The sequence below is a fragment of the Phalacrocorax aristotelis genome, chromosome 8 (assembly GCF_949628215.1).
Source record: "Phalacrocorax aristotelis chromosome 8, bGulAri2.1, whole genome shotgun sequence".
Taxonomy (NCBI): Eukaryota; Metazoa; Chordata; class Aves; order Suliformes; family Phalacrocoracidae; genus Phalacrocorax; species Phalacrocorax aristotelis.
The window spans coordinates 24318642-24331530 of NC_134283.1; positions in this window are offsets into that span (position 1 = coordinate 24318642).

Consider the following 12889-nt stretch of genomic DNA (forward strand, 5'->3'; position numbering starts at 1 on the left):
TTTAATGTCAGGTGTGTTTTTCAACCATTTCTGGTTAAAATATGGTGTTGATAAAAATACCCAGCTTGTCAGCCTCGAGGCTGTGCTTCTTTATCACCTAACAAGTCCAGCATAAACTAAGCCTTGCCCATCTGGAGGAACAACATCCAGGGTTTAGTCTTCCAAGTTATCTTTTCAAAACATAGGTTCTTTCAGTCCCTGGGCCTGTTGCATGGATTGATCTGTGAGCTGACATTGCCATCTGGCCCAAAACCCCAAATACCATTACATAGCCAACGGAAGGTCCATCAGAGACAAATGATTTCTGACCGGTACTTCCCCCGCTGCAGCCAAACCGTGCAAGGCTCTGGCATTCCCCAAGAGCTCTCCAAACCATTGGAGCCTGTCAGATCTGATCCAGCGAAACCAGCCAGGAATTGGTTCACAGCATGAGTTGCTGCACAGCAAACATCTCGCTTGTTTGCAGAAAATTCCACAAAAGCAGCAGGTTACTTTGTGACTGCCATCCCCTTAGTGTATATGTGGGTTCAAGTTATTCATGCCAGTCCAAAAGTCCACTTAAATCAAGGTGATTATTCACGGACTATTCAGGGAACAAATGAATTTACACCAAATCCACGTGCTCAAGCTCAAGAGTCAAATAAATCACTCCTGGGTGATTAGAAATGAGATTATGATCTGTTTCTGTGACATCTGTGATGCATATATAGGAGTCACCAAGGACTTGACTCTCCTGGAAGTTTCTGGAACCAGCAGTCCACTTCCAAGGATTTTGCTAAATTCTTGACAGTTTTGAAGGAAGTTAATTCATTGTTGCAACTAAAACTTTCAGGGGAGACTCATGAGGTCATAAAATGCACAACTGAGTAATTTAACTGGAGCTTATGGTTAATGCATGCTTCATCAGTAGCTGGTGAAAGAACAAGGTATTTCAGATTGGAAATACTGTATCATTTGGAGTCATTTGGAGGCTCACTGTCAAAGCTATTTCAGCAGGCTAATTCACTTCTGCTCATTCTTGCGTTCGTTTTTCTATACAGGGCTTCATATTGTAGGCTAATCTTCAGCCTTCAATCTTTTATGTCCCTGAAAAACAAAGGTACACGATTTAAGAGTGTGAGATACAGTGTATTTAAGAGGACTTCAGCTTGCCTGGAGAGTCAGACGCACATGCACAACTTTGAGGATTCACTGTGAAATCCCTTCTAATAAAGCCTCCTACTAAGTCTATTGAAACCAGCACGAGCTTTTCCACTGACTCTAATGGGCTTTGGAAAATGCCCTGTAACACAGCAAGGAGACCTTATCTACCAAAATATGTGCTCCTAAAGCAAACACCATGCTCTTTCTTTGAGATTAGATATATGAATAATCGTGGTGGCCCTTGATTCACAGTGCTCACTCTTTCCTCTCTCCACTGGAAGAGCGGACAGGTTCTGCTGGGAAAGGGCTGCTGGGGGGATCAGGCTAGGGTTGCTTGGATAAGAGGTTGTTGCCACACAGGAAAAGAGATGCTTGCTGGAAAATGGCCAGGGGAAGAAAGCTGCCTGATCTCTTCCTACTTACCACTGCCACTTTATTTTGATGAAATATATTAGCTCAGCAAAGGCAAAGTCAAGGTATTTTATGCCAGGCTGATGTGCATTTGGGAAATGGTGAGAACTGGAAAGAGCTGGTGGCTCCCTATGTAGGGCTGCAGGTCCAGTGCCAGGGCCATGTGGAATAGCAATAGGCTGATATTGGGGCCAGGGGACACTGACAAAGGGTGGGGAGGTCTGTGCATGCCCTGGACTGGGTAATGGCAGACTGGGTTGGTTTGTATTGTTGCAGCTATGATTCAGTCATCTTCCACTTGCTAATGTCAAAGCAACATTTCCACCAGCATCAAAGAACATGAACAGGTTATGAAACACACCTCCTTCCTATTTCCTTAGGAATAAACATCAAGAGTCACATAACTTCTGTTGTTCTTTTGTATCTTCTCATGGCTGAGCTAATTTAAGAGGTCAAGTTGAACACAGTAACTGTATACACCTTCCCTGAGATATAGACATCACTCTAGGAGCCAGACATTCAAGGCTATTTATAGACCCTGCCCAGGGAGAGGAGAGGGCAAGAGGCTTGTTTTCAAGGAAAACAGGCAGGGGCAATCAGAAGTATTTGGTGAGAGCTCAGCTTCCTGCAAATTCCAGGCAGCACCAGCATTTTTTTTCCACTGGAGCACTAAGAAATGGGTTATCAAAGAACATGACTTCTTTTTAAGGCCTCTATTGCACATGCGTCCCCAAAACTGCAGGGGGGATGAAGCAGGTAGAAATGCATCCTGATACTTTGTTTGCAAAGAACCTTAGATTGTCACAAACTTCTCCCTGGCGCCTAATGTTCCCAGAGCTTGTACAGCTGCCTGGCTATAAAATAATAGGGAGATGTAAAGAGGAGCATTTTTGCTTCTGGCATGAGAACAGATGGCACTGTTTAACATCCCACTTCACCTAAGAATGAAAGGCCCAATCTGTATGAACTGAGAGAAAGCAGGCCTCTCAGAAACCTTTCTAATAAGATAGAGGAATTCCCACTTTAGGAGTCTTCACTTGCTGCCAGACAGATGTAAACTGCTTATTTAGGCTGTGCTCCATAATGCTGCTGGGACTTTTAATCTTCATAACTAGCACTGCAAATGCTGATGGCGCTTTCCCAGCCAGTATGGCACCCCAGCACCATGGCTACATCCCAGGGAGCCTAGGCTGATGCGAACCCAGGGGGTGACAGCAGAAGCCTGCAAATTTCCAGCAGAGGCGGTGACTGATGGGAAGACAGTCTGCATAGGAAGCTGCACAGGAAGGATTTGAAAGAACAGAGGGGAGATGCTTGGCATAGGCTCATTACAACTTGATGGAGAAGGCTTGAGAGGGAACATGGTGGTGAGCAGGAGAGAGGATTGGTCAGGAAAAAGGACCGTAAAGAACAGTGGGGAAGAAGAGAAGGAGCAGAACTGGGACCAGATGAACAACGTGCTCAATGGAAGGGTGGAAGAGCAAGAGCCGAGGAAGGGATAGCCTGGGTGAAAAATGAGTCACTGGGATTCTGGACTTCAAAGCTCCATGCCACGCCCAGTGCCGTTTGTTGCTGTATTCGTGGTGGCTGGGAGCCAGGTCTGAGAATTAAGAGGGGGAAAACTGCATTATCTTGTTGTGCTGAAAACCTATGTCAGTGCTGCAAAGAGAGCACCTGAAAAGCTGGAGTCTGTAGAGAGGGGAAAGACTCAGGTGAGTTTCCAAATGCATCAACATCTCTTAGGAGCATGATTCCACTTTAAAAACTGACCTACAAGAAACTTTGTTTTCAACATCACTTTTCAGAAAGCATTCAAGTCACCTAGATGTAAGCCCTTAGTGCAGCAGCCCCAAAACCTGGGCTGCAAGCTCCCAGGTTGCTGATACATCTCAGAATATGGAACCTCAAAGCCATTCTGCAGTTTCACTGGAGCTGAATGCAAAGAAGGATAGTTTGGAGGATAACAGGTGAGCTTACAGAACGGTTTTGTTGGGAGAGAAATTAGGAGTCCAGAACTGGTTAAATATTGAAAAAAAGTTTGACTGATGTTCACAAATTAATAAAATTAAACTGCTGGCATTCTTAGGCTGACACTATTCCCGGGGGTCTCAATGGTAGGCACATGGAAATGTGTACTGATCTCAAAAGTTTATTAATGGTAGCATAAATTATTAATTTTCTCAATGTCCGTGCCTACACGTTGGCATTCAGGAATTGCTGCCTGCAGTGTTTAAATCAACCAGCAAAGAAGCAAAGCATGGCTTTCACAGAGGCTGAAGCCAATGCTTTTTGCCATGGCCATGCAATTTGCTATGTGTGCTTTCACAATGGGTTACCACAGCCCAGCTGATGCGCAGCAACTTGTTGAGCTGCAGTGACTTGCCATGTGCCGGAGGGTTTTTGAATCATCGGTTTGGGCTGTGCATGTGGGAGCAATGAAAGAGGTAACTGTTCCTAGCTATCTGTCCACCCCTGTTTAGCCTGGGGCTGCAGAAAGGAAGGGCCGCTTCCCCTTTCAGCTGTGCTTCATCACCTGGCCATTAACTGCAGCTTGATGTTATGTACAGGGCCAGTGCAGGGACCCCAGCAGCTTGGGCCAGCCTCTGCCTCCCCAATGCTGGGCACTCACCCCTGGTCATGGACATGTCTACTCTTTGTGGTGGGGATTGCCAGAACCCATGAATCAGAGCCTGGAGCCTTCAAACCTTCCTTGGGTTTCAGCTTAAACTGTTCTTAACTGATTTAAGTCAGTGTAAGCCTGTAGCCAGGCTAATAGGAAGCTAGATGGACATTTGCAGAGGGTCTGTCTGGCTGCATCCTCAAATACATGCTCATATGATTGGGGTTGATGAGCAACCAGATACCACCTGAGCACAGTGCATCCTCCAGTGCTGCCCACACTGGTGGCCACAGCAAGGATCTCAGTCCCAGCTGTGGCAACTGGCCAGGAAAGCCACAGAAACACTCAGCCTGAGTGCCAGGTTGTGTTTACTCTGCATTATCTCACATCTTGTGCTCAGCGTGTTATTGTTAGAACAGGGGTGGCTGTCACCGAACTGCATGCCACTGGCCAAAGCTTGTGCCTGGGATGGTAAAGGCAGGGCTTGCAGGTGGCTAGACAACAAGCCCCAGGTTGTGCGCTCTGTGCTGACCCCATGCATATGCAGCTAAAAAACCTCAGGTTCATGGGAGTGGGGTGAGTCCCCTGTTGGCCTTGCCAGGGCTGACTGTAGGACAGACTCCTTTGTGGAATAAATAAAGGTTGCACAGTCAAGTGCTGGTTACTGTGAGGTTCATCTTCATTTGGCCCTGGGAAGGCAGGACATGCTGGCTGCAGTCTGGTACAAACTGTGTTAAAATGACAACTCCATATTGGTTTTTCTTCCTGTTTTCACCTCTCTGGTAGCTAAGAAGGTGCTAAGCTCCTTGTTATCTCTGAAATACCACTGAACTATTGAAAGGAGGTTGTAGTGAGGTGTGTGTTGGTCTCTTCTCCCAAGTTACTAGTGATAGGACAGGAGGAATTTGCCTCAAGCTGCATCAGGGGAGGTTTAGGTTGGATATTAGGAAAAATTTCTTTAATGAAATAGGGGTCAGGCATTGGCACAGGCTGCCCAGAGAGGTGGTGGAGTCACCATCCCTGGAAGCGTGCAAAAAATGTATAGACATGGCACTTCGGGACATGGTTTAGGAGGCCTGGTGGTTGATGGTTGGACTTGATGATCTTAGAGGTTTTTTTCAACCTGAATGATCCTATGATTCTAAGAGCCTTACATAGGAATTGCATGCCAGCTGCTCCTAATTACTTATTTCTGGGCACTGCTCTCTTCTGTAAATTAAAAAATGATCAGTCTGAAGACTGTGCCTGTGGTAACTTAAATAAGCACATGAAAAAGAAAAGGTTAAACACTAAAACCAAAATATCTTTCAAAGCCACAGCTCCTCGAACGGCAGCACGGGACTGGCACAGCCCTGTGGAGCAGCTGTTTGTTCTTGCCCTGCTCTGTGCACCACTCATCATCTCTCCAGCCATTGCCACTCAATGCCCCCTGACATAGCTGAGCTGGGAAAGCCCAAACAGCCCAGCCTGAATGCAGCCAAGGCTGGCAGCCCCCTCGGACCAGCCCCTGGCCAACATATTACCCAAGAACGGCAGGATGTATAAGTAAGGTTCAGGGAAGGCACAGTTAGGGTGTCTGACTCAGACCTCTGCCAGTTTTAGCTGAGGAGGTTTAAAGGTCGCCAGGAGGTGTTCACACCTGCAGGTTCTCCAGGGGAGGTGGTAACCGCTTAAATCAGCACAGCTAATGCTTCAAGAGTTCATGAGTCAGAGGTGTGAGTAAATGTGAAAACATTCTTGTGAGCAGAGCTCCTCTAATGGAAACACTCCTTCTTTCACACGCTTAGGAGATTATATTTTTTTAATAAAATGTAAATGAGTAGACTACAGTGTGAGCAACAGCCAAAGTATTTATTTGCCCATGTGTTTGCTACCTCTCTTTCACACCTCTATTCTTCTGCAGCTTTGCTCATGGCATAGAGCTGGGTGGAGTGGGGTGGATATAGATAATTTTCTTAATGGGAATATGTGAATTTTTGCATGGTGTGGCTGCACTTTCACACCTTCCTTAGCAAGCAAGGGAGGAAGGAAGAGCTCTGGGGCACTTGCAAGAAGAAAAGTGGGTGAACACTTCTGAAGTACTAATGGCACCATCTTCTTCAGAGGAAAAGGCTATACAGATCTTCGCTTAATATTCAGGTTTCTTTGTCCAAATTTGTTTACCTTTCCCCCAGTTCTTAGCTGTCCTCATGGAGAGGGAAGAAGTCTTGATGCTTAGAGTAGCAAGCTGTGCTGTCTCTGCAATTAGCCTGCAGCTGGGGGTGGCCCAACTGCACTGGTCACCTCAGCATGCCAGCTTCCTCATTGACCCAGTCGTGGGTGGAGGACAGGGGGGCTTATTTGCACCCTGGGAAAATGGGACAAAGACACACGTCTTTAAATGGTACTGGACTTTAAAGCAGATTATTATGGGATTAAGGGAAAACACTGTGCAAAACAGGGGTGGAGTGGGTGCAAAAGATGGTGCAGAGAGCATCAGAAATTACCCTCCCTGGAAAAGGCTGGCTCTCGCAGCCCAACCCACCCTACTGCATCTCTAAAACAAGGGGTCTTGCCTATATGACAAGCTTCTCTCCCCTATGGACTGTGCTGAGCCTTGGCACCTCATCAGCCACAGTTTTAGGAACATCCCAGGGTTAAAAGCCAGCTCTAAAATCATGTTTGGGCTCCTAATGTCCCCCAAGAGAGTCTCTTTGTGTTCGGTGCCTAGACTGAGCTTGAATTCATACCTATGCATCAATGCAAATATCCACAGAAGTGACAAGAGAGTTCTTTGCTAGCTTCCAGAGTGAAGTTGCTCATGTTATGAAGTCCTCACTCGTGAAACTTCTCAAAAACAAGACCAAGGAGTCTCCAAGACAAATCCAGCGTTGCAGAAACTAGTCAGCGGTGCAATCACATGGCAAAATACAGTGCATCGGTTTCTGGGTGTAGCTAGATTTAGGGATTAGCTGAGATCAGCTCCAGTGGCTGACTCCAGGGCATGAGGAGCTGTTTCTGTGAATGGTACTTGTGAGAACCATCTGGGACTGACTCAGCCAGACAGCTTCACCATCCCTTCAGAAATCATCACACCTCATTTCCCTGCCCAGCTGTAATGCTGCGCTGGGCGATGAAAGCAAAGCTGTCCAGCCGAGGTGAATTGCAGGTGCATTGCCAGCCCCCAGCCACTTGGGACCAACCCTAGTTTGCATCAGCTAGACCAATCACTCCCAATTTGTACCCAAAGTAGGGCATCTTGGGACCACCTGTGCTGTCTTTATCTGAGGTTGTGGGAGAGCGCTGCAGGCTGGGAAGTGCCACTTCTGGGTGTCACTGAGCCCATGCTGACAGTAGGATAAGATACAGGCCAGTGCTGAGGGTGCTGAAGCAGTAATTTATCTTGCTGCCCTGGAAGTCTTCCTTCAGGCCTTTTGTGGGTGTATGCCCAACATTTCCTTCCAACAGCCTCTGTCCAAAGAACCAGCATGAACAGGACAATTGCTTTTTTCAGCTGGGCTATTTAAAGAAAGACTAGAGGGATGAAAAGTCTGCTGTCTGTTTTTCTTAGGCCAAGCTGAGGCTGCAGTGGTGATTTATGAGATGCTCTATTTTTCCCTCCATCCATGTGGTCTTTCTGTCCGCATATGTTTGCTCCTGGCCTTGTTGTGCTCACTGAGATTTGGATCATTTTCAGCTTGGTTAAAGGTGTATCTCACCTATCCAGGAGGGGGTTTCATTGTTTCAGGCTGTGGACATTGTCTTTCACTAGCCCAGGAACAACAGCGCCCAGTGAGTATGTGCTGCAGGCAGCATCAGGCTTTGTTCCCCCTGTCAGCCTAAATTTTAAATTTTTTTTCCTCATAGTCATGATCAAACAGATGAAAGTCCTGCATCTAATAGGTCCTTTACAGACTATGGCCTGGGGATTTTAAGGTAGGGTGCTTTGTCTTTCAGGATTGCCTTCAAAGTGTCAAATACTGGGTGTAATGACATGCAGGAGGCAAACTTTTTAGGTCTCTGTGGACAGAGCACTTGCAGCCAGAACTACAAGGCTTCCTGCAAATGTACCGAATGCCTGAGGATGTCAAACCATGGATGTCCTTCACTGTTGGTAAAGTGAGTAGCTGCTGGCCTGGGTCACTAGCATGTCTTTATGACCCATGCCCAGCATTACCCTAGCTCAGAGCAGACTCCCTAGGAGATAATTTGTGTTTTCTGGGAAAATTGAGATGCATGAGGCCTCAAGAGGATTTATGGTCCACTTCCAACCTTACTGTGGGATCACCTCTATGCATGTCACTGCTAATAGTCATTACTTTAAGGTCACAGGGCCTTCACAACCTCCCTACTCTGTCATTACCCAATTTAAACTTGGTGTTGCGCAGCAGAACAAACAGCATGAGATGAGGGCACCATCAGGCATTATCTTGAGGGTCAGTTCTCAAGCAGGCCTCAGTTTTTATGCTGCAAATGCAAACCACCCCCTCCTGCCCTGGTGAAGCCCCTCAGTGCCTTTGCAAAGCATCCCTCAGTGGATGGGGATGCTGCTTTGCTTTGTGACATCCTGTTCTGGAGCCAAAAAGCCCAAGGAAAAGCTGATGATGACCCAAGTCATCTGACCATGTTAAAGCTTTGCAGCTTTTGTCCCTTTACCCTCAAGTATTTAATGAGCAAATAGCATCCCCAGCTTTGCTGAAAGGGAGATGGCAGTGTCTTTTATATGCCTTGCCAGCATGGAAAGCAGCATAACAAGTGAAACAACGTGAAAACTATGAGCTGATGTGAGACAGGGAATCTCTTTAAGCTCAGACCAGAGATGTTAGTGCTTTTTGCTCAGCTGCCTTTTGAGACAGTGTAACTGTTCTGTGCCTGCTTTCTCCAGTGAGAAGAAAGCCAGAGGAACATAATAAATGAGAAGCCTCAAGCTGTTGACATATGAAGTAAAATGGAAATTATGTAAATTAACCAATGACTTATAGGGCACTGTAACCATCTGCAAACACAAGAAGGGTGTTCCTTTTCTTGTTTCCAACAAGAAAAGGAAAGCATTTAGGAGAGCACTAGGGGTATAGTTAAGTGAAATAGAATGACTAATTGAAGGAAAGTCTAAGCTGAATTTCAGGAAATAATTCCTAACTCTGAGCTGCGCAGGACTGTGGAACAAGCTCATAAGAATGGAAATGCAATTTCCTGAGCAGTTCAAACCTGGATCAAACACCAAGGTCCAAACCTGCAACTGACTTGGCAATAGACCAGCTCCTGAGCCAGTTCCACTGGAGTCTCTGGTCTTGTCACAGTTGTTTTAAAAGCAAAAATAACGTTAATGTCTATAAAACACAGTTAAATTTCCACTCAGCCTTTGCCACAACAATCCGTAGTTTCTTGAAACCCCTGGTCAGACACAGACCTTCGGTTCCATAAAACAGCAACTGAGAGATCTCAAACACTGATTGAGTGCATTTGCCTTGAACCCTTCCTTCTCTTGAAGTTGAGTAAAAAGTTAAACAACTTTAAATCTTTTTTTTATCTTTATTATCCAGCCTGGAAGGTCCGTTCATTTTCTGATTCATTCACTCCTGTGATGAGTGCCATCTTGATCTCTTAAATTGCCTCTCTAGGAAGCTGCTGCTTGTCTGGGAGGAATGATTTGGTGTTTTCCAGCTCTGACAGCGACCTTGGGAGCTGACCTCCACTTGCCATTTCTCAATATCTCCTGTGGTGCAGGCAGTACCATCTAACCCCGGCAAGCAAAGTGTGCCATAGGAACAGGAAAAGAGATGGCCTCTTGACAAAACTTGCTATTGTGAAATTTTAAGCTCTGGGGGAAGATAGTGTCATAACTGGTAATAAACAAAGGCATCCCAGAACACGGAGCTTCTGTTGATCTTGGATTTTCTCCAGCCTCTTGAGAGGGGCTGAACTTCAGCAGAAAAGATGGCTACAGCTCTCAGGAAAACAGTTTAAGGAGAGTCGTCATCCCTGCCTGTCTCCATATGGTGCCACTCTTAGGTGATGGGATGGTGTGGAGAGGCACTGGGAGCTGGTTGTTAAAGGAGAGCATTCATCACACGGTTTCCTCTGTACATGTGTCAAAAGGGCCAAAATCAGGAAAAAAACCAGGAGGAAACATAATGATGCTTGTGGTACCTGAATGCTTGACATCAAGAGATAAAAAACACCTATTTGATCCTTCCTTCCCTCCCCTAACAGACACAGGACTGCTCTGCAAGTCTTGGCTGGTTTCTAGAGCTTGCCAGTAGTTTCCACTGGTATCCTTTTGGGAGACTGCACTTCAGTCCAGCAGACCACACTGGCAGGAAAGTTCTCTGAATATTCAGCCCATCCTGGTCCTTGTTTTCCTTGCTGTACACCCAATGTGTCATACATCACAATTTCTGAAAGGTTTCTTGTATTATTTTAAAATCTTGGTGTGGGAAGGAGAAGATAGCCTGTTTCCCTGAAGTAATTCCCTCCTGGTCTGCTGAATACAGCTGTCTATGGGATGTTTAAATTCCTGTAGTGACTTTGGAGCAGTGGTAAACGTTGACTGAGAAATGTCCGAGAACAACATGCAGTTTGTAGGACTGATTTACAAAGCAACATGAATTTCCCAATGCTGTCAAATTGGAAATATAAATCAGCAGTGGCAAGAGAGGCTCTCCTGGGAAGGTGTGTGTGAGCACAGGGACACACAGGGTGCTTTGACAGTTCCTACCACACTCTGGCGAACTTTGTTCTGTTCACCACATGTCATAGAAAGAGGCAATTAGTGTTACTTAACATTTGACTGCTTTTCCCAGATTAGATGTTGACTTATTTGGTAGCTGCATAATTTGTTTGGAAAGGTGAAATGTTACCAATCAGCCAGAGCAGAAACAGAAGAAGATCACTAACCCAGTGGTGGACATGGACTTTCTTCTGACTTTCAACTGTAGCTCCTTCCATGTCCGTCAAACTGCTTTTCTGTTATTATACACTTCCTTATAACCTGTTGTGGTTTAGCAGGCAACTCAGCCCCACAGAGCCACTCGCTCACTCCCCCACCAGTGGGATGGGGGAGAGAATCAGAATGGTAAAGCTCGTGGGTTGAGATAAGAACAATCTAATAATCAAAATAAAACAATAACAACAGCAGCAACAATAATGCAATAGAAACAAAAACATTGAGAGCAGCGTGAAACCTGGAGGCGGGGGGAATGAACAACCAAAACAAACCACACGTGACGCAGCCACCCACCACCACCAGTCCCTGAGCCACAACTGCCCCCCTGTGCACCAACTGCCCCAGTTACTATACTGGTCATGGAGTCACATGGTATGGAATAAACATCCCAGTGGCCAGTTGGGGTCAGCTGTCTTGGCTGTGGCCCCGTCCCTCCCGGCCTCTTGCCCATGTGGCAGAGCATAGGAAGCTGGCAAGGTCCCTGACTACTACAGGCACTACAGTGAAGAGAATTAACTCTTTCTCAGCCAAAACCAGCACATAACCTCATATTTTAAATTCCTTGTTTCTGATGTCACTGATTTATGGCATAATGTTGTAAAATTTAAATTGAGTTTTGAATAGAAAAGGCATAACTTCAGGGTATAAATGAGTCACAATTCTCATAAGTTACAAATGAGAAATGTTACACTGATAGAGCAAGAGAACTTGACTGAGATTGGGAAGATGTGACAATGACATCCCTTTTTGCATGCTGCTAACTCAATAGCACAGGTAAGACATCTACAAAAAGTTTAGGTGAAAGTAATTTACATTAGGAGAAAACAGAATGTTTGAAAAAAATAAGGGGGAAGAGGTCTGGCCTTTCCACAGATCCTTTTGTATTTCTAAATCCCAAGTCCTTTCAGAATGTGTTGTGTTAAGAGAACAACAGTATGGAGACTGTACAGGGCTATATTAGAAACTACTCAGTCAGCCACAGCAACCACACAACACTGTACATCATTGCCACCCGCTTCACTGAGAAAGGTTTCTGTGTTTCTTGGATCACCCGTTCAAAAATGAGCCTCTGCCAGTGGCAAATTGCTAGTGAATGGCACATGACAGATGTCTGTTCAATATCTTGTGCTCTGGATCCTAAAAACATTCTTGGCACTCAACACCAGTGCTCAGCAGTTGACCCACCTCTGCCCATGTTTCTGTGCAATGTCACCCCCTGTATGGGCATGGTTTTTCACTACGATGGATGAGATTTACACTGAGCCAAAGACCCCTTAGTAAATGACAGATTATTATGCTTAGGTGGCCTTGAACTTTCTGTCCTCTTGAAATCTGTAGTGCCCTCATCTTGATAGCCAAGAATAAACCTAAAGCTCTTCACAAACACACTTGCAGAGCAGAGTGAACAGCCCTTCAGCAGGAAGTAGGTTATTTGCACAACTGATCTTTCAACAGCCTTTTCTGCCTAAACCAGTCAACTCTTTGGACTTCCACGTGGGAGCAGCCGCAGTGATTTGGCCAAGGATAGTCTGCCTCTACTATCACAGAAACAGGGCTTCCAACCAGGGCCCCGGGTAATGAATTGTGGCCTGCTCCTTTGTCTTGTCCTAAATTCAGTTAACAGAGTGGTAGAATTGGATCCATTGATTCATTAGCATAAGAGAATCTGGAGAGAAGGGTTGTATTTCCTGCAGCAGTCCCCTGGAGGATGAAGACCACCCTGATCATGGCCAAAGCTGTGACACAGTGCAGGCTTGCCCCTCTCTGTGCTTTGTACACCATTGACACAA